The 26,503-nt window shown below is 32.4% G+C and overlaps 1 protein-coding gene and 1 long non-coding RNA gene across 2 annotated transcripts in view; one reads left to right on the top strand and one right to left on the bottom strand.

Annotated features, from left to right (window-relative positions):
• The window catches only part of LOC124533342, a 152,081-nt gene that overhangs the window by 43,657 nt on the left and 81,921 nt on the right, over positions 1-26,503 (bottom strand). The gene's annotated exons all lie outside the window — the stretch shown is intronic.
• On the top strand, positions 9,711-12,193 carry LOC124533343. The gene is made up of 2 exons (XR_006966694.1): positions 9,711-11,255; positions 12,017-12,193. It is a non-coding gene; the product is annotated as an uncharacterized LOC124533343 (long non-coding RNA).

Raw genomic sequence — 26,503 nt, forward strand, 5'->3', positions numbered from 1 at the left:
ATCTTAGAATCATGTAAATATTATATATGTTCTTTATTTATTATTGGTCATGTAGCTAGTTTATAAATGTGTTTATCCATTGAAAAAATATTTGATGCCAATGAACTTTGATTCGCTCAAGGAAATATACGTTATTACTCCTGAAACAGATAGAATCGGAATCAACAAAATATATGTTGTATGTATATATGTTGTAGATTCCATCAGTATCTGTGCCGACACGTTCTGTGCAGTCTTCTTTGTAAGTAATAATTGTGTGATTTTACAAGATCTAATAGTTAAAATGTAACGGAAGGTATGAAACTAGTATTGTGACGTCTATAATCTATTACTATTTCATTATGCAGAGTACCTATTACCAAAAATATATAAATGAATTACAAAAATATTTTTTTCGTATAAACTAATAATGAAACTCTCTTTAAATCGGCCAAACGTTACACGTTTGTATAAACGTTAGGTTATAGGTTAGCCAGATTGCAATACGTTAATAAATTATAAAAAAAAATGTTTTTTTTTATATGTATTTTTAAATCTTTAGCTATATTCAACTGTTCATAATGTTGCACATAAATATTAATTAAGCACAGTAATTATGGAAAATTCAGTTCATTTGTAATTAAAATAAGGAAACTACACGTCACCAGATAATTACTTTAATGAACGAAGCACTGATCATCTCATTGTTTTCGTTATTACTCAGAAAGTTATACCTTTTTCATGCACTCGATGGCATTGCTAATTAATTCTGAAAAAAATATTAAATGTCTGTTGTCCTGTAATAAGTTAACCCGTCGAATTTGTAATGTATGTACATTTCCTCTGACTATCAACAGAGAAAAGACTTTTAAATTTTGCATTTTATTATTCAACTTAAGGAATTGGCATTTTTATTTATTCCTATCATCTTTGCATGCAACCATAAAACACACTATCTCATTGTAGGTCACGCTGGCATTTGAATAAAATATGAATGTCAAGAGATCTCATCAGAATATTTAATTTGGGTATAACTATTAGAGTCTACATCAAACTTACGTTAGAATGAGACGATAACTAAAACAATTAGTAAGTCAAATATACGACGTTTCAAGATAAAGCATATTATCTCGAAGATTTGACTGATAACTTAAACATGAATTCAGAATTCATTCATTTTCAATTGGTGAAACAAAAGATTTAATTGATATTCTATGTACTTTAATTAGCCGAGATGGCCCAGTGGTTATAACACATGCATCTAAACCGATGATTGTGGGTCCAAAGTCAGGTAAGCTCTTCTGAATATTTTCTTAATTTATGTTTACATTTCATCTCGTGCTCGGCGGTGAAGGAAAACATCAAGAGGTTGCATTTGTCTAATTTCATAAAAATTCTTCCACATTTGTATTCCACTAATCAGTATTGGAACCGCGTGATCTAATGTTCTAAACCGTTAAAGGGAGAGGAGGCCTGACCAGCAGTGGTAAATTTACAGGCTGTTACTTCACTTTACTTTCTATACAAAAACCTTCTTCTCGAATCACTCTATCTATTAAAAAAAAAACGTTTTATATAGAATACAATACTGTTTATAGTTAGTAAATGTACACTTGTCATTGACGTATATATCTGATGTTTTAATATAGTCACTTTTACTGTAAATGTTCAATATGTATGTTGCAAGTGTGCTTGTTGTAAATAAATAAATAAACAATGACAAGGACAATTTAATAAAGCAACATTGATAATTTTAGAAATTTCTACATTGATGTCATTTCATTGCACCCGTGTAAAGTCGGGTTGGGTCGCTAGTACACAGACAAATGTTAAAAGATTATGAGAATATGAAGTGGTGTCAAGGCAAGTAAGAAAATATCTATTTCATTTAAAAGAAGTATTTGACTATATACGTTAAGATAATATTATATATAATGCCTTACTTTATATTCATAAAAAAATTCCGGCCGTATCTCTCATCGCTCATCATAATAACACATTGTTTGTCTAAAGGAAGTACCGCTTGAAAAATTTGCCTTTTATACCAGAAAAATGACTGGCATTACTTTCTGCTTAGGTAAGAGCAGAAAACATTTGGTGAAATATATAACAAAGACGTGTATGAATTATAAATATCACATTAAATACAGCTGTGACTGTTTTATATGATAATAATAATATTCAAATAAATATATAAAAATATAAGACATCACATACATTATTCTGATCCCAATTTATGTAGCTTGTGTTATGTAAAATCAGAAGAAACAACGGTACCACAAACATCCACAATTAAGACAACATAGAAAACTAATGATAATCTACATCGACTAGGCCGGGAATCGAACCCGGGACCTCGGAGAGGCGTACCCATGAAAACCGGTGTACACACCACTCGACCACGGAGGTTTTATATAATAATGTTAAATCGTCATTAATAGGGTAAGGACACAATTGTTCTATTGCTTTCAACGGATTATCTCATTCATAATCTCATGATACTAATTTAATTATCATTTTATTTGAAAATGATCCTACACATTTCTTAAAGGCCGGCAACGCACCTGCAAGCCCCCTGGTGTTGCAGATGTCCATGGGCGGTGGTAGTCACTTTCCATCAGGTGAGCCTTCTGCTCGTTTGCCACCTATTTCATATATAAAATAGCAGAAAATGGCCTCGTAGATCGTATAATCTTCGAAGAGACTGGGATCCTAGCCCTCGCCTTTATTGGCCTTTTTAAAAAAGCAGCGTATGTTATGTCGCTTATGTAATATTATTATAAATTAATGTCTTTTTTCCTCTAAGGAACATAAATTAAGCATATGAAGACCTGCGTTTTGATCCTACCTTCAGGATTTACGTATTTTAACCACTGAGCTCTATCGGTTCGAATTAAGAGACATGTATTTCAATAGGAATTATTTGCATTAAGGTCTTAATTCGTTCATTCGTATAGAAATAAAAATATCAAGAATGCTAGCAGCATTTCTCCGTCGTAATTCCGTTTCTCTGGACAAAAAGTGAACCAAACCTTTTGTCACCAGTAATAAATTGTAAACCGTTTTATCCAACTAAGTTTTCAGTATCCTTTATTTATATAAATTCATTAATTTACTGTTACCCAGTTTGGCGTTCAAAGTTTTGAAAGGCAGTACAGAGTTTAATCTTAATCGGGTAAGAAGATTAAATAAATATAACTGTCTTATTGAATCTTGGTTGTTACATAATCTTAGTAATTATTAACGTATTTGAAGATATAACTTACATATAAGGTTTATTTATATACTCAATATTATTCTCTAAATATAATTTATTTTATGGGAAACACTGTTTAAAAGTACTGAAATAACAAAAACAAACAACTGACAACCCACTTACAAACACTCAACACCGAATTTCAAATCAACACTTTCCACAAAACTTAGCCGTGACCTAGATTCCGCTAAAACGGAACAATAAGAAAGATTAAAACTGGAAACCTCGAAACGAAATACACAAGGTTTCACTGAAGCAAAGATCGCCAAACTTCGTCAACTAGATTTTGTTTTCTACATATCATTTCCGAATGTTAAAACTTCGAGCAATACATTTATCTTAACAATAAGAAGCATTCACATAGCATACTAAACATTAGATACGGTACCTAAAGTTTGAGGAGCATTGAGCGTAACGGCAACTTGTACTTCTGTGTACAAAGTTGGGCGCCTCGAGTCAGAGCTTTCAAGTTGATTGCCCAAACAATAAATATGTGTCTCAGACTTGAACGGCGCAACTCGGGTCTTCAAAGAGGCGAGTTTTGAAACTTTTTGGACGACTAAGTATAGACGACGAATAGTTCTCATTTATTTTCGAGTGCTACAATTATAATCAACTAGCGACCAGTCCCGGCTTCACACGGATGGACATAAGTTTTTTTTAATATTTATAACTTCCATTTACATTTTTTTGTTGCTTTTTTCCGACGTTAACAATTGTCGTTCTCATCAACAACAACATCAACAACAGCCTGTAAATTCCCACTGCTGGGCTAAAGGCCTCATCTCCCTTTGAGGAGAAGGTTTGGAACATATTCCACCACGCTGTTCCAATGCGGGTTGGTGGAATGCACATGTGGCAGAATTTCTATGAAATTTGTCACTTGCAGGTTTCCTCACGATGTTTTCCCTCACCGCTGAGCACGAGATGAATTATAAAGACAAATTAAGCACATGAAACAGCGGTGCTTGCCTGGGTTTGAACCTGTAATCATCGGTTAAGATGCACGCGTTCTAACCACTGGGCCATCTCGACTCACGACTCATTGTCATTCTATTTCAATTTATTTACACAAAAACCTTCATAAATTATATACCTAAATATTCCTAATGAAACCATCGAAGTAGAATAGTCTATTAGTGAATACTACATGAAAATCCGTTAGTTAGTTTTGAAGTTAATCGCGAACATACAGACACACAGACATGGTTAGACTTTGTTTTATAATATGTAGTATACAACGCCGTCTTAAAGGAATACCTTCAAAATATATTCATAAAATTAACAAATATAATAAAAAAGTATAATCATGATAAAATGCTATGAATTGTAACAAAATCCTAAAAACCAAACAAGAATAAAAGCCAAATCGATAGAAATCAAATTTCGTACAAGACGTAATAAAGTCATTGAAGTCCGCAATAATACTGTGCAAACCGATTTTTCCTTGTGGACACATCTGGTGATATTGTGGCCAATCAAATACAGTGAAGCTCCGCTATTTGACTTGAGATATGTGTTTGTTAGTAAACACTTTGGTTCGTGCAAGTGACATAAGAGAGACTGTTTTGATCCAGTTTTCGTATAAGTATCAACATGGCGTATTCACTTGGACACTGAAAAGGCCTTTGATGTGAAATATTTAGCGTCAAATAGACTTTACCAGAGATTTGTATTTCGAATTCAACGAATTACTGGAATATCATGATAATATTTAGTGCAAGCAATTTACAACAACAACAACAGCCTGTAAATTTCCCACAGCGGGGCTAAAGCCTGAGGTGAAGGCTTGGAACATATTCCACCACGCTGTTCCAATGCGTGTTGGTGGAATACAAATGCCGCAGAATTTCAATAAAATTAGACACATGCAGGTTTCCTCACGATGTTTTCCTTCACCGCCGAGCACGAGATGTATTTATAAACACAAATAAAGCACAATAATATTCAGCGGTTCTTGCCTGGATTTGAACCTGCAATCATCCGTTAACATGCACGAGTTCTAACCACTAGGCCAACTCGGGTCGTTTATATTAAGTTAATCATATATATCGTAATAGTAAGTTAATAAATGAAATGCTCAATGTATGAATACGTAAATATTATTTTCATTTGAGAATTTTTTTATTTAAATTATGAGTATCAAAAATATTTGATAAAGAATGATAGATATAAAGTAGGTGACATAAAATTAGAACAAACGTACCAATATCACACTGGCATCGTTTCCAGTCCTTTGTCACGAAAACCAAAAGGCGACAGCGATGCCTATTGTTGAAGTAAATGTAGGCCTCGTTTAAAGATAAAAGTTAGGCATTTAATGTATACAGATATTTCTTTCCGAGGGGTAAGCGTTGAATTATTTATTTCATGGCATTACATATTTTGAATATAGATATAATATACGTCTTTCAATTTAAGGTAATATTTACTATCTGCGATTAAACCCAATGCTACTCAAATAATGTGAAGCTCTGTATATGCAATATAACTGATAGTTAACAGTACTGAGTATCGTTTTATACTCAGTATTACTTGGTGGAAGGGCTTTGTGCAAGCCCGTCTGGGTAGGTACCACGCATTCACCAGTTATTCTACCGCCAAATGACAGTACTCAGTATTGTTGTGTTCCGGTTTGAAGGGCGAGTGAGCTAGTGTAACTACCTGTAGTTACACTGGCTCACATATGCCTGGTCCGTCAACCTATACCAAAGAAAAAAAAAAGAAAAAGAAAGTTGCTTTAATGGGATATTACATCCATACTAAGATTATAAATGCGAAAATGACTATGTCTATTTGTCTGTCTCGCTTTCATGCCAATAAATCAGTTCAGTAGGAACTGATTTAATTGAAGTTTGGTATACAAATAGTCTAGAGCCCGAGAAATGACATGGGCTATTTTTTTAGAAAAATGTTTTTACAAGAGGTAAGCACGTACTCTATATATACAAATAATCAACAAAATATTTTATGTTAATTTGTAAATATATTCATATTCTACGCGAGCAAGGCCAGCTAGTAGTTGAATAAAAATGAAATTCAAATTTGACCTTGACATCATACAATTATCACCAAAAACATTCCACTGCTATGCAAACATTTAAAATCATAAAATTATTCGAATAAAATTTCAATCACCGAGCTACGAATGTTCGTTGCATAACATGTATCAAAAAAAAAAAAAAAACTAGAACAGTTATACTTTCTGAGCACCAAAATGCATCAGTTGTAGGGCACTTCCGTTGCCAAGTGCAGGCCGTACAAACAGCTAGCACGTTGTACCGATACTGTGCTATACAAAGCCGTGTCGCGATACAAATGCGTCCTAGTGGCCAAGTATCATACGCATTATTGCAATCAAAGAGAGAGCTCCCAACAAAATGTCGGGCTTTGAAAATGCTCCAGTATTGTTTCCCTCGCTTTGTTGGACATGAATATTTTAGGGAATATAACATGAACTAATTTGCATTGTTAAATTGTTTTATTTTTCAACGATGATTGACTGCTCTGTAAGATAATTTATTTCATGAGGAGTATGTCATATAACAGCTATAAAGTTATCTTTCTTAGTGATAATAAGAAACTTATAAACAATATGTTTTTGGACGCTTTACAATATTATGTTAACTTATTAAAATATTCTTATTATATATTCGAAATCAGACATAAATATATATTTATTAAAAACTTTCAACTAAATACTAAGATTGTACATATCTACATATGTAATATAAATATATTGGTAATATGTGTATATATTTAGTAATAATGATAACAATTAACCTAAAAGTTTTAAAGATAAGATTCTCTTTTTCTTTAACAATTACTAAAAAAAATCCAGAAAGTCTTCTTGGATAATAAAAACTTACATACTGTTACTTCTTATAAGCTACTAGTTGGAACCTGCGGCTTCAATTGAGTTGTAGGTTGTAAAAGGTGCCTTTGGAGTTTGGAGTTCGAGGAGAATTTGCTTGCTTTAAACCAATTTTAATTTTAATGTCATCAAATTCGATTCAGCGCTTTGGTCGTGAAAAAGCAGCACACAGAAAAAGATTAATTAGATTAATAATTTATAGTGGATAAGGTTATGCTAAATATAAAGCGCTGAGTTCGCTATCCTCTTGTTATATTAGTTTGATTGAATCGCAATTCGACCAAAGAGATCTGCCGTCAGACCAAGAAGTACATGCTATCCGGGAAAATATTAAGTACTGGATTACTGGTATTAGAAAATTCCCCCCAAGAACCTATACGTAAACCTATCTAACTCGGCAGTCAGCAATCTTATTAGCTAGTAACCAAACAGTAAAGCTAATGTAATTTCAGTAGTTCGGGATGGCCAAAATAATATTATCGTTACACAAATGATGCTCTAATCTCTCTATTTTTTGTTACAATGCCACGCTATCCAATTGTTTTCTAATAACAGATCAATCATATTTAAAATAAGAAATAGTGTTACATGCTAGTATTATATGCTATGCCATATAAAATAATATTAATAACAGTTTTACAAATTAGTGATCAATTAATTACAATAATAATTGTATACAATAAAGTAAATTCAATAGCCTTTGCTATATTCATAATATGCAATAATAATGTGATATAAATTATTATATAGAATCTAATGACATAATACCGTATTGAAGATAAATAACAAAATTACTTCCATATTTAATGATTTCCATCATTTCTATTATCAAAAAGGTAAATTATTTCGACATAAACTTTTTAAAATTTCATCACTAGACTAATTGACTGAAGCGAATTAAATTAGCAAACATGCTTGTTGGTATTTAATTTTCGTGTTACAGCGCTGGAAAAATATACGACCAGCGCTTTTGAAAATTCGACTTGGCTAGGTTCTGAATCATAGCGTGGTGTACGAGAGGGCGTAATGAGAACGTTCGAAATAATTGCGTGTGAACGTAGTGATTTATGTGTTAATGAATTAATTAAATGTCCAACGTTATATAAATGCCACCGAGTTGAGTGTTAAATGCGGTTATAGAAATTCGGCATTTACAGTTACAACGTGGAGTTCAATTCAAGGCGTATATTTACGTATTCATTACTAGGTGTTACCCAAGGCTTTGCTCGCGTAGAAAATATGAATGTATGTATTTACAAATTAACTTAAAATATTACATTGATGTAAGACCTCTTTGTTTGCAAAACTTTTTTTTTTTTCAATTAAAAAGTAGCATGTGGCCTTTTTCAGGTTCTAGACAATTTGTGTACCAAATTGGATATTAATTGGTCAAGTAGTTTTTGCGTGAAAGCGAAACAGACTGACAGACAGACAGAGTTACATTCGCATTTATAATATTAGTATTAGTATGGATTACTTCTATGTGTGCCATTGACCTTCTCTTATACTATTTTGATAAATGTTTGTATGTGTGGACATGAATATTTCAGTTGAAATACGGCACAGTAATAGGACAGTAATTTCAATTCTAAGCCACTCTTAGTGACTAGTCTAAATATTCTATGTCAGATATTCACAAAGAGCCCACGCACGACGCAAGATAAGCCGCTGTATACGATGCCTCCTGTGATCCTTTGGAGGCCTCATTCATCTCGCGTCCCTGTTGTATGGAACGCAAATATTAAGGTAATGCTTGCTTGAGTGCTGAGACTATAAAGCGGTTTGTGATGACGACGGTGAATTTTAGTTCGGTCAAAGTAAACACTTTATTCATATTGTTAAAACGACTCTTCACGTATCTCTCTTTCAATTTTATAAATTTATATGAATATTATTGTTTCTGTTCTTTATAGCAATTGGTGTCAACACACTATCTATATTCAATTAATTTTATTATTATTAGTAAATTTAAAAACAAAAAACTATTGTACGTTATTTTTTTAAATACTTTGAAAAATAAAATTTGCGTTTTAAAGTAAAACAATGTGAATTTTTATTTAAGAACGACTTACGTCCTTATTATTGCACATAAAGATTTCCTAATTATTCCTAAATATAATCATATATATATAAATATAATATATTAAAGGATATTGCACTCTATCCAACTCAAAGAGAATTTCTTTTTCGAGCTTTAAAGATGATTCATTAAATATTTTCCAAGTGAAATTATATCTCTTTTAAAACTGTGTTAAACAGCGAGGGCGCGCGAGAGTTTCGGCCATATTTAAAAGTTCAAATTACTTTTCGAATCCTATTTTAAGAAATAAAATTTTAATCAGAGACAAAAATAGGTTTTGCCTACACAACAGAGACGATATGGCCCAGTAGACACAATAATTAATTTAAAGAGAATATAGCCGGTTCATGAGATAAATTTGTCTTTACAATATATTTTATTTTTGGTATTGAAAGATAACATCGTGAAGCATTTTGTGCATCCTTAGAATCACACAATGAATCAGTGTGGTAAAAAAACTCAAAAACCTTCAATTTTTGGCATTTATAAGGAAATTTACAGTATACAGGGTTATTTGTAAAACATTAACAACCTCGCAGGGCTAGATTAAGAACATCATAAATAACAACTTTTGTTTTATGACCTTGAACAAAACTAAATATTTTTTCCAAAAAAACATTTCCAAGTTTTTGTTGCACTCTCTAACATTTCAATATCCTTCCGTGTTGCGTCATTCATATTTAATAATAATAGTAAAAACCCTCAACGTAATCACGTGACTGGCTCGCTATTGGCCAGCGGTTTTCGGAAAGCGCGTAGAAGGGTTTCGCGCCGCCCACACGCTTCGCTATACGTCTTCGTATTATCAGTTTAACTGACACAGCGACGCGCAAATGTTTGCAGGATGTAACAGATTTTGTTCCTCTCGTGGCTACGATGACGAATGTTTATCATAGTGTGAATGTTTGTATTTTATGTTTACGTCCGGAATTAGGATTCCCGGAAATTTTTACTCTGAAGTGCCGAGCAAAAAGTGATGTTCAGTCTCATGTTCCAATTTAAACACTTGACTAATTAATTTGCAAAAGATTATTTAGTTATTTGGTATTCGTATAACGTAGTAAAGTTAATTATTATTTTATACCTTTTCTTAAACTATGTACCTAATCTCCCGGATCCTATCTGATAATAGGATCCTCGACTCCTGATAATGAGACCGACTGTTAAGTATACTTTGAAATAAAAAAGAATTTTCATAATCGCTTGTACTACTATTACTTTACTTTAATTTATCTTATTCAAGGTAAACTAATGAGTTATTTAATCGAACAATAACTAAAATCCGATAATCACAATAAATTAAAAACTTGTCAACATTTGATCTGGCCGGCCTATCCATCAAAAGCCGTAATAATATTAATCGTGACTCATTATGTAGGTACATAGGTAAACCACAACGCCTTCATACTCCTACTTATCAAAGCATAAAACTGACCGTATTAAAATGATAAAAGGTTAAATCGTTTTGTTTAGGCACACGGCATGTTTAGATGCCTAGGTACGTAATTTACGTGTATGACTAATGTATTCAACATTTAACTATTTCTATAATGTAATATGACACACGAATCTATTAAACATTAAAAACAGGCCATCAACTTGAAATTCCGGCTACCAGAACCAAGAATTAGAAGTGCATTTTAAAATTTTTTTTTTGGAAAGAAAGGAGTCAGTGTTATTAATTTACATTCAACAATAGAATAAAAACAAATAAGTTTTATCAAAACAAATTATTTTTCAGTTTCAAAATAGTAGGTATCTTTTCTATCCATCTATCAGAATCTTACTGTAAAGACAAGGCTGTATGGTCTAGTATCATTGCCTATATCCAATCAAGATAAATTAAAATTAAACCCTGCAATGTGACATTTATGTATTTGTTTACAATTTTTTTGCAACTTTTCGGTCTTGTTTTACGAGTTTGTTTTATGAATCATTAGTTTTAGATTTAACAGTTTTTGCAACTTACTTTTAGTTGGACTACTATTTTGCGACATTGCTACTGACCATTGCAAATTGAAAGTTTAGTTCTTTCCACCATAAGACAATTAAAAGGAAATTAAATAGTAAGTATGTTTATTTCTCTGCTATGTTTTACATTTTTTAATGTAATCTTTTGTTGGGATATTTTTTAATATTAAAGTGTGGAAAATTTAATTCATTCTTTATACCTAAGTTACCTATGTAAAATTTTGCGTATTTTGTGATACAAGATTAAATGTTGTCTGTTACTTTGCACCTCTGTACAGATGTGTACAAGACCTTGTTGATCTCCCTTAAACAATTTTAAATAAACCAATCTATTTAAAATTTTATAAATGTCATACAATTTCTATTCTCTTGACAAAAATATTGAAGAGAAAGCTCATCTTTGTGCTCAACAGCTTTCTTTATTGTTATTTCCTATGGTTGTTATTGGTATTCCTTTCTTTTAGTAAAATAAGTTTACATTACTAATACAAAGTAAAATTAAATTCTTAGAGGAAGCATAAATTAATAATGTTATTTTTGAATTGATAAGACAAAAAAATTAACTAAATTATTAAGCATGTAATTTAACTATTTTTATTTTCTTTTAGTTTGGAATTGAATAGCAGCAGATGTATTTGCTTAGATTTAAAATGTGAAAGTAAAGTCCTCATTTAAATAAAACTATTTTTATTTTGCATATGTAACTTTTTGGTATTGCTAATATTGCAATTAGAATTCAATCCAACGCCTCTGATGAAATGTTTGTTTTATGAATTCCACAATACATATTTCAGAATGGATTGTATTTTCTATCCAGTAAACTTCTGTTCTTTAATAAGTCTCATAATCTCTACAGGTAGACAACTTATCAAAAGTTGTATATCAACCATGCTGGCAAAGAGCTGATCAGACCAGCTGGGATTGGGTACCTCAAGCGAGCTAGACCAGGAAACTATCAAACCTTCCTGCAAATTTTCAGAGGAAAATCTCAATTGAACATCAATCATAAGAATAATAAAATTATTTTATTATACACAAAAGGCCTTGTTTTTTATTAATCTTGGTATTGTATGTCCCTATGGTATTTAGTAACTGTATTAATATGACTCAATATCTTTTATTCCTTTCTTCATCTAATTTGTTATAATAATATTTTTGTATAATAAATTAAGAAATGAAATAATTTTTTTTTAAACAAAAAACAGACCTTAATTTAATAAGCTTTAATTTTTATGCTTAATATTATTACATTCTTGTTAAATTTTACATTCAATTGTTTTTTTTTACAATTTATTATGAACAAACTTTATACAAAAAAACCTAAGGGCAATATTTTTATTATTCTGACTGCCTCATTTACAAAAAAAAATGCAAATATGAATTATACAATTAACTTAAAAAATATGATCTTAACTCTGTTAAACTGATTTCACGATGGAATTAGGATCTGGGTATAAAGATTCTTCTCAAGTTAAAAGACAAACTTAAGTTTTAGCTCATTGATTTTGTTTTAACAAATTAAAAATAAAACAAAAACATAATAAAATGATAGTATGGGTTTGGAACCACACACCATTTAGAATTGATAGTTTTATGGAGACCAGCTAGTTTGTGAGTATCGCGTTTAGGTAATGAGAATGACTTGTCTGTTTGAACGCTTAATTGATACTGACTTGCTTGCTTTTATATTTGCTTAGGAATGTGAAACATACAATGAAATTATGTTAATGTATTGGTGAACCTATACAATGATGCTTATTTTAAATTAAATTTTATTCTATTGTACCTCTAAGGGTTAAATCCCGGGGATGTCTGTGTGTATTCCGCACATATTGTTCTATGTAGTCACCTTCACAACCTACACATAATCCACACCTAAAAATTAATTGTTCATTCACTCTCGATAGCACTTGTGAGTTTGACTTAACCTGGTCGAAAGCCCAAGTGATTTTCTCCACTAACATTTCACGGCTTGTGATTTCACGTCCACTATACACCAATGTTTTGACGTGTCCCCATAAATAAAAATCTAATGGCGTGATATCCGGCGACCTAGCGGGCCAGGCACGAGGTCCGCCGCGCCCAATCCAACGACCAGGAAAATTGTTATTTAAAAAATTCCGGACTTCGCGAGCATTATGCGCTGGCGCTCCGTCATGTTGATAATACATAACACGTAAATCAGCGAGGGGTATATCTTCCTCTAAATCTGGTAGTGTTTCAGTGAGGAAACGTAGGTATGTTTCTCCATTGAGTCGCTCCAAAAAGACAGGGCCTAGTAAAGTTGAATTTACAATTCCTGCCCACACATTGACGCTAAATCGGTGTTGAAAATGATGTGGTCTAGTTTTGTGTGGATTTTCATGGCACCACAAATGCTCATTGCGAGAATTGAACAAACCGACTCTGCCAAATGTTGCTTCGTCAGTCCATAAAATAGTTGGCCTCTCGTTTAGCACCCAGTTACAAAACGCAACTCGCGCGGGTTTATCGGGTTCGTTTAATTCTTGGACGCGAAGAAGGTGAAAGGGATATTTCCCTTCATTGTGTACAACACTCCATGCGAAGTATTGCGATACATTAAACCGCCGGGCTGCATCGTTGGTGCTCGCTGCTGGATTGGCTTCGAAGAACTCCATGATGTCTTCTTCCTCTTGAACTGTGCGCCTTGGCGGACGACCACTATCTCTTAAAGGAGAACGGAATTGGCCGTAATCGCGTAATCGCTGTGTGGCAGCTAGCATTGTCACGCGGCTTGGAGTAGGCACATTTGGAAATTTAATCGCATATTGACGACATGCTTCTGAAACGTTGTCATCGCATTTCGCTAAAATGCGAACCATTTCAGTATATTCGATATTGGAATATGGCATAGTGAACTTATTAACTGAAATCAACGGACTGTAAACTGAAATTAGCAATAAGAGCACGTTGCGCGGGCACATCAAAGCGTAAGACTGCGACGGCGCATCAAAGCGTTAATTACGTCAAGTCAAGCGTGTTAACTCCGCCCATTTTGTGGGTGGAGCTAAAATCAGACTATTTTAACTGTTTTTTTTTTTCATTGCCGTATAGAGTTTTTAACATTAGAGAAATCAATTTTAATATTTTTAATTTTGTATGAAAGTAAAAATTAATGAGTTATGAAAAGTCATAAAACAAAAGTTGTTGTTTATGATGTTCTCAATCTAGCCCTGCGAGGTTGTTAATGTTTTACAAATAACCCTGTATATGTATATTATACCCTTACCGACCACGTAGTGAGACGAGTGCGATATCATAGGAGACACCCTCAGAACGAACGTTACTTTCGCGCCTGAAAGGGCTCAAACGTCAAGGCTCAAATGCAATATTTGAGAAAGTAGCAATAATAGAGGTTTTATGAATGTTTGGGGTATGTAAGGAAGAATATAGAGCATGGATATTAAAACTTAGACTACGCATGTTACCTACTTCAGTAATAAATAATGAAAATGAGTATAAAAAATGAACATTGATATTCCCTTAGTATTATAATATTATGTAAACAGTGCAAACAAAAATGAACACATATCACTAACACGGATGTTTTTTTATAAGAAAAACAAAATACTTATCTCTGAACCAAATGATTCCGTTCTAGTTATCGACTTTCATTTCCGACAAAATCGTGCGTACAAAATGGTTATCAGGATATAGCCTTTTGGAGACGGTTGACGGTCTTTTCGTAAATAAGAAAAGGGGAAACATATCACAAACATGTAGTATATAATATGTGTAGTATTACAGATGTTAGTTGAATCATTTTATTTGTAAACAAAATTTGTATCCATCATAGGACACTAATTACTGCAATGAACGGCATTGTCGTTACCGTTTACCTGTATGAAAAAAGCAACTATGCCAGTTTCTTGCCGTTTCTTCTTGCTAGAAGCTGCTTTCCGAAACGGAGGTATAATTTAATTATTTACAATTCAAAAACGCTTCATTGTGAAGTTTACTTAAATAAAATGGATTTGATTTGATTTAAATACTTTTATTCCATGCTTTTATCTAAAATGTTTTTTTTTTTTCTTTTTTATAATATTTATTTCTATCTGACATGCTTGATTGTTAAATATTATTGCGAATAATCACATCTCTTTCTTTAATATAATATTTTTTAGTAATCTTTTCTTTTAATGTTATAAGTGGCAAACGAGCACTAGTGCTACTATGCCCTTGGACATCTGCAACAAGAGGGGGCTTACAGGTACGTTGCCGGCCTTTAAGAAATATTTACGCTCTTTTCTTGAAGGTTTCCAAGTTTATCAGTTTGGAAAAATCGCCACCGAAAACTAGTTCTGCCGGCGGGAAATGCTTTAAAAATAGCGCTGTCTTGGATTTTTAGGCATCTAGGTGATGGGTGTGGAACTTGAAATTTTGACGCGATGTCCGAAGGTAAATTTCAGCAGCCGGGGTTAATCAATAAGGAATAAATTAATGAGGAAAAATGCGGTAGAAGATGCAGTGTTATTCAACATTTCGAAGCAATAAATAAAAATCAATGTATCTAAAAACGATTGGGTTTTTGATAAAAATGATTTTTTTATTATATAGTAGAAAATGATTTAAGTTCCAAAGCTTTGAATAAAACACACAATCGAATAAAATTTAAATTATTTCGAGTAATCTGTTAACATATCGTAACAAAACAAACATTTAAAGCAATAAATCAACAGTTATCGAAGCCGAATTTCAATATTTATAACTTAACTTGAAGCTTATTTCGATAATAATTCGTAATATACATAAGAGAGCTAAATGTCAATGAAACATTTGACATCTGATTCCGAAATATTATTTGTTTTTATAAGCTTAAATAAAATAGTGAATTGTGTTTTATTATTTTGATAGTCGTGTTTCAAACAAACAAAAAGTGGTGTTCGTGTTTTCGTGCTGGGCCTTTACCTGAGAAGTCGAAAGTGGAAGCAAGAAAATCGTTTTTCTTACGCCTAATTAATTCTTTCCAGTCGTATTAAATTTGTCGAGCATAGGCCTTTCCATAGCACGCTGAGCGACTTTAAACTGGTGGCCCAGCATTGTCGTGAAACGTGTTCTTGAGTGGAGTCCTCAGGCACGGTGGAGTGACGATATACGCAAGGCGGCAGGCAGGAGCTGGATGCGAGTAGCTGGAGAAAGACCACAGTTGCGTGCACTTGGAGTCTATGTCCAGCAGTGGACAAAAACGGGCTGATGATGTGATGTGATGTGATGTGTTAGATTTGTATTATAATCGGAAGGGAATCGAAAACCTGTGTTTGCACACACACTTGCGCATATTATAATTCATGCATAGTTGCCTGGTCTTTCTCATGTTTGGTCGCCGTTGGCGAAATTTTATTACAACTTAAAATACTTAAAATTACTCACTAACTTTACATAATACTATTAGTTACTTAACGTGTTAAAATACGTTATTCCAAAAATATTGTAACTAAGCCAATTTGTTATTGGGTCAAGGTTGTCTTGACAATGCGCTACTTGGAATATTAAAATGTCTCCGATCTGCTCCAAATTTAAATTCGAAAATTAAAATGTTAGAGATAAAATATTTTCAACGAACGAAAATTTTCTAAGAAAATGACAAGACAGAAAACTTGTAATTTAGTTTAGCATAATTTAGTTTGGTAATATTTTATCATCAAAAATATATAAAGATAAGAAACATTACTGTTTTATTGTATATTAAACTACATTAATTCAAAAGCAAATTAAATATAGAAGAAAGATGGAAAATGAAATATATGCGATATCAATTCTCTCATGGATGTGTAGATGGTGGTGACCACGTTGGCTTCTTAAGATATATTAATCATATTACTAAGTAACAGTAACATTAGTGTAACCAATGAGCGCTGTTTCTTTCAGATTGTATATTTGCGTCTTTTTCGGAATTACTGTAATTTATTTATAGGGCAGACCCTATTAAAAAAGTATCGCGTTTCAACTTTGTAACTTTTATTACGTCTTAATTTTCATCGAGCAATTAACTGTAATCTTAATTTAACACATTAATTAGTGTTGTCTTCCATTGATTACGTTGATGTGAGCCACTTGAATTACGTGAATTCAATCACGCCTTTATTATTGATCTCAACCGTAATGGCCATTTCTTTTTTAAATTGTTTTTATTACTTTAAAAGACTTTGGTATGTGTGTATTTAATGTTACCTTTAATATGGATGTGAGTGCCACACCTCATGTAAAAGGAGAAGGTAATACTCGTATTTAATTATAGTCATACTTATTTGTAAAATCTATTAGGCAGTGTGGAAATCGAACTACTCTTCACCTTGATTAACCCTTTTACTCTCACAAACCCAAAATATAAGTACTGTACATAAACTTTTATTGACGTTCATTCCAGTACCTTACTTGCTTAATGACGCTTATAAGTAATTTTAATTTTCAGTCATGTATTATATATTTCCCTAAAACAATCAGCAAAGCATGCTAGTCAGCCTAATCATACATAAAAAAGGAATAGAAAAATACAGTCAGACGATTGTGTCTGTTAGTTAGTAGTTGCTGTCTGTTAGTCCACATTCACATTAGCCTTGACTGAAATCAAACCAGAGCATATTATCATTATTCATAATACTATTATAAACGCGAAACTTTGTCTTTCTTTCTATCTCTTTCACACCTAAACTTCTGAACTAATTTGATGAAATTTGCTCACGAATCGAAGTTTGAACTCCAAATAAATTGTAGCCAATATCCTTGTCTCCTTTTTATACCTAACACCTGACGATCAATCAGTAAAACGCGAGCGAAGTCGTAGGCGGCTAAACTTATTAACAAGTTATTTAATTTAATACAAAATAAACTTATACTTCAGAACCTCATTTATTTTAAAACCGCCTACTCCATTGAAGGCTCATCGCAATACATATTATCATAAATTTAATAAAAAGTGTAAAAGTTGAAATAAGAAAGTTATAATGTGACGAAGACGAGTATCTCGATGGAGCCGGCATCTTAACAAGTTTACATAAAATTATGTTCGGTGAAAGAACGAAGTAAGTCACAACTCGACTTTAATGACTTTCAGCTAAGGTGTAATTTCATATTTATACGAAACCATTACATAACAGTACCTTCGTCCAGCATACTGATTTTATTGTTTTGCTATTTATATCTACGATATTTTTTTGTATTATTAAATTTGGATTTTTATTAACATTTTAAAAATAATGTTACTACTGGTGAAAATTGGCATAGAATTATTGTAGACTACGTATTAAATGTAAATGAGGAAACTTCGAAGAACTGTGTGTGTATTTCAAACACGGGGCCTTCTCATGTCTGGGTAGTTGCTACCCGAGATTGTGTGTTTCGGTTTGCAAATTAAGCGCAATTGAGTAAGCCAGTGTAACAACGGGCACAAAGGAAATAAAATTTTAATTCCCAATTTTGCTAATGTTTTTGTGATGTAGGATGTTACTAATGATGAAATTATCTTATGGTGACAATATTTGTCTTATGTACTGTAGTCGTTACTTATGTAACAAGCATATTGTTTTATCAACCGATTTCAAAATGATGGAGGTTATCAATTCGTCTGTATTTTTTTTAAGTTTGTTCCTCATAACTTTTTACTGGCTAGACCGATTTTGATAAATTTTGATAAAATGAAATGAAAAATATATGACTATTTAAAAGTCGATTTACTATAATATAATTTAGTTATAATTATACTCCAAACATAGCTAATGTTTGGAGTCGGTATCAGTCAAGAAAACTCTAAAGTATATCTATCAAAAAACAATACGAGAATACTTTAAGAAATATGTTTTTTTACAAATTTATGCGATAGTATACTGGGTCAATCATCTCGTATCGCTTCTTTCTTTTGAATGTTGAGGCGCGTGCCCGTTGCTGACACCGGCTCCAAATATAACAATAATTGTAACTACGTTAAATAATCGTAAATCGACTTTTAAGTAGTCTAATATTTTTCATTTCATTTTACTTAGGAGGACTCTAAAAAATATGGTGAATACGCAATTATTTTTATTACTTTTTAGTGCATATTCATTTGTTTTAAAATAGAATTTTGTATGAAGTCGGTTTATCTTTTTGTTAAAATTTGTATTTATACTTGACTTGGCTTAAGTCTTTCTTTGAATCAGGAAATTGAATAAAAGAATCAGCAACTTCAAAAGATAAATTCATAGTCAAAATTAGAACTCGAAAATTATATAATTGACGACATAAATCACAAACAAAAATTAAGATTGAAATGGAGAAACCTTATCGCTTCCTATACATTGGTAGAAAAAGCATATTATTCAATACAAGATTTTATAGATGACTAGCGACCTCATCTCGGTAGAATCTACTTTCCGAACCGGTGGTAGCTTCACTTAATTGTAAAATGACGATTCAAAAGTGCTTGTAGAAGCATACTTGAATAAAGTTTATTTTGATTGGATTTGATTTGATTTGATATATCTGGATACTTTGGAGTAATGATTATATTATCATATCTAATTACGTTATTATAGAAATGCTTGTGATATTTACCATACCACTAATTATGCTTAAAGATCATCATTATCCTGTGTTTAGTAGCAACAGATGCGCATTCAGTATGCACGTGACTAATCCCTAATCCACTTGTAAACAAGGCTTAGGTCATGAAATGTCGACCGTGACTGGTACTCGCTCCAACTGTATTTCAATGAGGCTTATCAGCTTTAACTATTTGTTTTTAAATTTCCCTTCACTCTTTTAATTTTATTCATTGTTCGTTGTCAGCTTTTTTAATGTATTCAGACGTCTGGCCAAGCTGTTACGTCAATTAAAAAGCAAAATTTTCAATGCAGTTCAGTCAAAAGTGTCTGAGCCGACTGGCCGTTTATTTAATATTAAGGACAGCAATCTATTTAAAATCTTCCTTATCAATATTTCTTCCCTTAGTACTTTACGTTCGAATAGAAGTAAAGTAAAGTATTAAGCCTGGAAATTTCCCACTGCTGGGCTAAGGCCTCCTCTCCCATTAAGGAAAAGGCTTGGAACATATTCCACCACGCTGTTCCAATGCGAGTTGGTGGAATGAACTTGTGGCAGAATTTTGATGAAATTAGACACATGCAGGTTTCCTCACGATGTTTTTCAACGCCGAGCACGAGATGAATTATAAACACAAATTGAGCATATACATATATAGTGGTGCTTGCCTAGGTTTGAACCCGAAATCATCGGTTAAGATGCACGCGTTCTAACCACTGGGCCATCTCGGCTCATCAAATTTTTATTGAACTATAAAAACTCATAATTCTTTAATAATTTCGCGTTCTCACACGTTCGCTAATAAATATCTGATAACAAATTGCAATTCACGATCTTTCATTGTGCTTGAACTTTCCTCCAATATATTAAGAAATGGTTCCCTTTAATAGGGCACAGTAAAAGGTTCGGAAGCCCTACGAACGAGGGCCGCGTTCAAGAGCCGAAACTATATCGACCAGTTAAGTGCTCTAAAATTATGTAACATCTTGGGAGCCGCTTTTTTAGACCCTACTTATAGGGTGTTGTGTTAATGTACACGATTGGTTGAACAAAAGTTCATTGCAAATAAGCGTTACACTAAGATTTTGGGTTAGATTATTGTTTTTTTTAATGGTATAGGTTTGCGGACGAGCATATGGGCCAACTGATGGTAAGTGGTCACCATCATCCATAGACAATGACGCTGTAAGAAATATTAACTATTCCTTACATCGTCAATGTGCCACCAAGCTAAGGAACAAAGATGTTATGTCCTTTGTGCCTGTAGTTACACTGGCTCACTCAACCTTCAAACCGGAACACAACAATTCTGACTACTGTGAGTGAGTGGTACCTACCCAGACGGGCTTGCACAAAGCCCTACCACCAAGTTTAAAACATACTAATATTAATCATGTTAAATATATCTGTGCAATATTAAAACTCTAATTATGTGAAATAACGTATCATATAGAGTACCCACAATTCAGAAACCACTAATTCTGTGTGACGCTTGAAACTAAATAAAAATGTAATTAATGCACACTCTTTTCGATATTAGTCTATAAATATTTCGGCCAAGCTAACGTTAGTCTGAATCATTGTTAGATGGCCGCTCTCACAGACAATAAATCCTTGTTTAGAGTGAGTAAAAGTACGTGCACCTTTCACGGACAAACATTCGTATACAATTTGTAACACGCACGTTTTATATATTGAAATATGTATATTTATGATACCATTAAGTGGACGTACAATAAATATTATTTTCGACATGTGAGTAATACTTGTTTTAAATGAATTAGATGTATTTTATGTATACGGCGAGTTCTCTGAATTTTAGCTCAACCCCAAAGAACTAGAAAATTTCTCTACAAATTTTTTCAACATAATTATTTTAACTACTTGTTATTGTTCATACTGGTTTTAGTATTTTGGATACGGATTCATAAAATGTATTCATGATATAATTTATACAATTTTTCAATAATAATCATATTGACAATCTCCGAGGTCTCAGGTTCGATTCCCGGCCAAGTGAAGAAAAAGTTCATTAGTTTTCTATGTGGTCTTGGGTCTGGGTGTTTGTGGAACCGTCGTTACTTCTGATTTTCCATAGCACAAGTGCTTTAGCTACTTACATTGGGATCAAAGTATATGTTAATGAATAGTATATAAGTTTCAACTAAAAAATATATTGTATCTCAATAATGTTGTATGTTTTAAATGAAATAAAAAATCCGCGATATAATGGCAACGCACTAATGTAGCGAGGCATTCTGTCTCCCAACTTTCTTGATTGATGAGCTCTGTAATACAAAGCTGTGACGGGAATTAGATCAGTTTATAACAATCGGCCTTGGAACTTCATCGATCTGCGAAAAATTTGCGGCTCGCTTCGATATGCTGGGAGTAATTAAACTTGCAACCCGTTTCAACTCGAAACTATTAATACTATCTCGATATATATAAACAAAAGATAAGTTACACAATTATAATATTTGGATTAGTATCTTTGTCTTACGTTTTAGTTGATGGAATTGCTTAGATTATTTATTGCTTGAGTAATCACATCTACAATTTTACCTATGAATATGATTTTTGTATATAACCTCATTATGATTGGAAGCGTATTAACAACAACAACAACAGCCTGTAAATTCCCACTGCTGGGCTAAAGGCCTCCTCTCCCTTTGAGGAGAAGGTTTGGAACATATTCCACCACGCTGTTCCAATGCGAGTTGGTGGAATACACATGTGGCAGAATTTCTATGAAATGGGTCACATGCAGGTTTCCTCACGATGTTTTCCTTCACCGCTGAGCATAAGATGAATTATAAACACAAATTAAGCACATGAATCAGCGGTGCTTGGCTGGGTTCGAACCCGCAATCACCGGTTAAGATGCATGCGTTCTAACCACTGGGCCATCTCTGCTCAGCGTTTTAATGGCGTTTGTTTAATTTTTGAATTTCTGTAATATAAAATAAACTGTAATTAGTTTTGAAAACTTGCATAGAATCCTCCATCCTATATAGCTGGTGTTTGACAAGGATGAATTATAAGCCACTCTTATTCAACGTCTATATTGAATAGCTAATACAAATTACCTATAATGTCTAGAAAGAGTGGATATCTGTCGGAGAAGGAAAGCTGTCTCAGCTTCGATATATGGATAATACTACTCCTCTTGCTGAAGTTACCGCCTTCTTTATGTTTAATAAGGATTTGTACCGGCTGATCAATTTGATATACTGAAGTTTTCAATCCTATATCCAAATGTGTGGGCTCAATCGAGCGTTATATGACACGGGGTCAGTAAAAAGAAGAAGTATTATAAGACGTTTATGAATTGATAAATTATAAACGGCAAACCATCTCATTTTTCCGCAAAACATGTTCCAAAGATCTGATAAATTCTTATTATAATTCAATACATACCTACTTCTACTATAAAGCACTATATTAGCTTACTGACTGAAAATGTTGCCCTAAAAAAGCATAATTGCAATATTTTCCTGGCAAGCATTTCGTTATGAAAAGTTTTGCACTTTTCCGTCTTCTGTTGAGACGATGCAATTTCATTTTTTTAATTTAAACGCAAAATAGACAATCCCCTAAACGTGATCTGAGAATTACCGACGCTAAAAATATTTAGTTAACAAATTTTAACCGAACGAATACTTTGATAAGTCTGGATTTCAATTTAACTTGTTATAAGTTAGACAACTCGGACAAATTAGCTAGAGGTTAAGTTTTCAAAGTAACTTTACAAACAGACGTTGCACGGACCAGTATGCGAAATCTATAAATTTTAACTTTATTGAAAGTATAAAGAAAATCAGGCAATATATTTTCTCATTTTCTAGGCAAATTATTACAAAGTCGATTTTTTTTTCCATTTCATTTATTTATTATTAATATTGCTACAGCTTGGTTATGCAATATAGTATGTACTTCTAAGTAACTTAACAATTTTTTTTTTAGCAACATCATTGTACCATTATTTTTAATTAAATAAAAAATCAGATAAGCGTTCATCTCTATCTATCCTTACACAGATTAAAGGATTTAAGAAGGATAAGATTTACAAATTCCTTACAACGTATATAATTTTAAATAATTTATTTTAAATATTAATAAAAATCGCATCCACGTTGACCTTTCCTTAAAATTACACTTGCGAAGTTTGCATTCATCTCATTTCTGTGTAGGAGAGCTTTTAAGCGCGGAATGAAAAACAAAACTTGCCAGCATTCCTCCTTCATTGTTTCCACTTGCTCACTTTAGAATTTTCTATTTAAATTCCTCATATAGCCTACTCTCTCTGGGCATATGTTACCTTTCATTCTCACTGACACCTCACTATTCGTTTATAAAAAAAAATATTGAAATTCCTGCCTTAATGAAAACACTAACAAAAAACAGTTATAATAACTTGGTATATAATAGAAAGAAAAAAATATATATACAGGAGTACTTTTTACACTACATTTTCTGTCAATTCATTCTATATAATACAAGGTTAATAAAAATCGTCTCCAGTAAACAATACATATATATCACACAGTCGGAAGAAGCCGCCTCTCAAGTTGAGGACAAGATTTAGAACCATACTTAGCCACACTGCCAGGAAGATTGTTTCAGAATACCCGACTAATACAGACTTTCTATTGACATTTTCCTTTGTTTCCCAACACGTGATAAATTTAAACACACATTAACCAATAAAAACTGTGTTAAATCTCCATTTAGGAAATGATAATTTTGGTTTGGGTTGTCAATTACTATTTGCAACTCATAAGAAAATCATTTAGGCTCCATTTCCATTCGTTTACCTTCTCTATCTATATTCTATATCTATCTTGGTAATAGTATCTGATATTATTTAATTAGTAACGTATTTCTAGAAAATTAAACATAACCTAACGGCCCGACCCGGCTTCGCAAGGACATAAGTTTTGCTGACATGTTTAACAATTGTCGTTGTATTTCAACTTATTTACAAAAAAATCTTAATAAATTATGTACCTGAACCTTTCTTATGAATCCCTCTGTCTATTAGTGAGAACCGCATGAAAATCCGTTCAGTCGTTTTGGATTTTATTGCGAACATACAGACAGACAGACGGGGCCATTGGATTATGTTTTAAAACATGTAGTGATCACACATACAAAGATGAACACGTACACGTACAATAGAAATTGTAGAGTAATTCATACAACCTAATTTGTAATCCAGATGATATACCCAATTTATCCTTATCCCAAATAAATTCCAGGGAAGAAGTCAAGCGTAAAATTCTATATGATTATAAAATAAAACATATTCGAAATCGATTAATGGTTTCTAATTCTTACGATCGCGATCATGTATTGTATAAAAACAATTTGGCAGACTACAGTCCGACTCGAGTTGCCAAAAATCTAGCCGATTAATCGGATGTTGTAGTCTTTTTCATCTTCGACGATTATTTACAAATCCATTTTATCTTTACAGGTTTGACTTTATAAAAAATTTTTTTTCAGATTTTTCTTATAAATGCAACTATAAATATGCCAGGATACGAGGCATCCTCTTTTCATAACCCACAAATATTTTATGTTATCAATGTAATACTAGGATTCGATATTTAAAGTAACTTTTCGAGAGAAGTGGAAAACGTACATTGTATTGCTTTATACTTACTTCGCTGTAAGTTGTTACATGTGTATGTGATGTGTGTGGTACTCCTGGAGATTGTCCTGTACATTTATTTTAGAGCTGTGACTTAATTATATTTACATAAGAATTGTATACATTCATAAATTGTATTTAAGTAAAATAACTTTGTATTTTAAATGTTGACAAAGTTTATTATCGGTAGAATCTGAATTCCCAAGCAGTAGTAGATTGACTCAATATAGTTTGTTAAATAACGATTCAAAAGCTTGTAAAAGCCTACTTGAATAAATTATATTTTGTTTTTCAATTATTAATATTATGGTCTTAATTATATACGAATTAGAATTATAAATAGTAAATGAATAAATCATGACCGCGTGGAATGGTGGCAAGAATGCTAGCAACATGGGAAATGTTGAATCGTAATTCCAATCTTCAGGGCAAAAAAACAGCTTTACTGGGAATTAGTTATGGTCATATTATTATAATGTTTTTCTTTTAGTTCACTCAGCGTAAGTTATTTTAGATAACGAAAATAACTACTTAATCAATAAACATGAAACCAGATAATCTATAATTAATATTATAAATCCGCATTAAAATCCAAAGGTTCAATATATGGAGCAATTTATATTGATCATCTCTACTAGATTGCAATAACTAAAGCTACGTTCATAGTTTAGACTTAAATTATGCAATACTGCAGCGCTAAGCCGACCGCAGCGAGAACATTAAAAAGCATTTCGAGGTCACAAGCAACCGGCACGTATACCACAAAGGAATTCAAATTATGTCAAATCAGACAACAATGTAAACGTTTCTTTACATTTAGTAACATAATAATTATCATCACTCGCTTTTCATTAAACTGGGTGTTATAAATTTCATGAATTTTACATAATTAATATATAATAATAATAATAAATATTGGACAACATCACATACATTTCTCTGATGCTATTTTATGTAGTTAAAGCACTTGAATTTTGGAAAATCAGACCGAAGAAAACATAGAACACTAATGAACTTTTTCTACATAAAATCGTCCGGGAATCGAACATGGGACTTCGATGTGTCGTACCCATGAGAAACGGTGTACAAATTACTCGACCACGAATTGTTATCCAAACAATACTATAAATATTACTGCTACACGCTTAG

The sequence above is a fragment of the Vanessa cardui genome, chromosome 11, assembly GCF_905220365.1.
Source record: "Vanessa cardui chromosome 11, ilVanCard2.1, whole genome shotgun sequence".
NCBI classification, from domain to species: domain Eukaryota; kingdom Metazoa; phylum Arthropoda; class Insecta; order Lepidoptera; family Nymphalidae; genus Vanessa; species Vanessa cardui.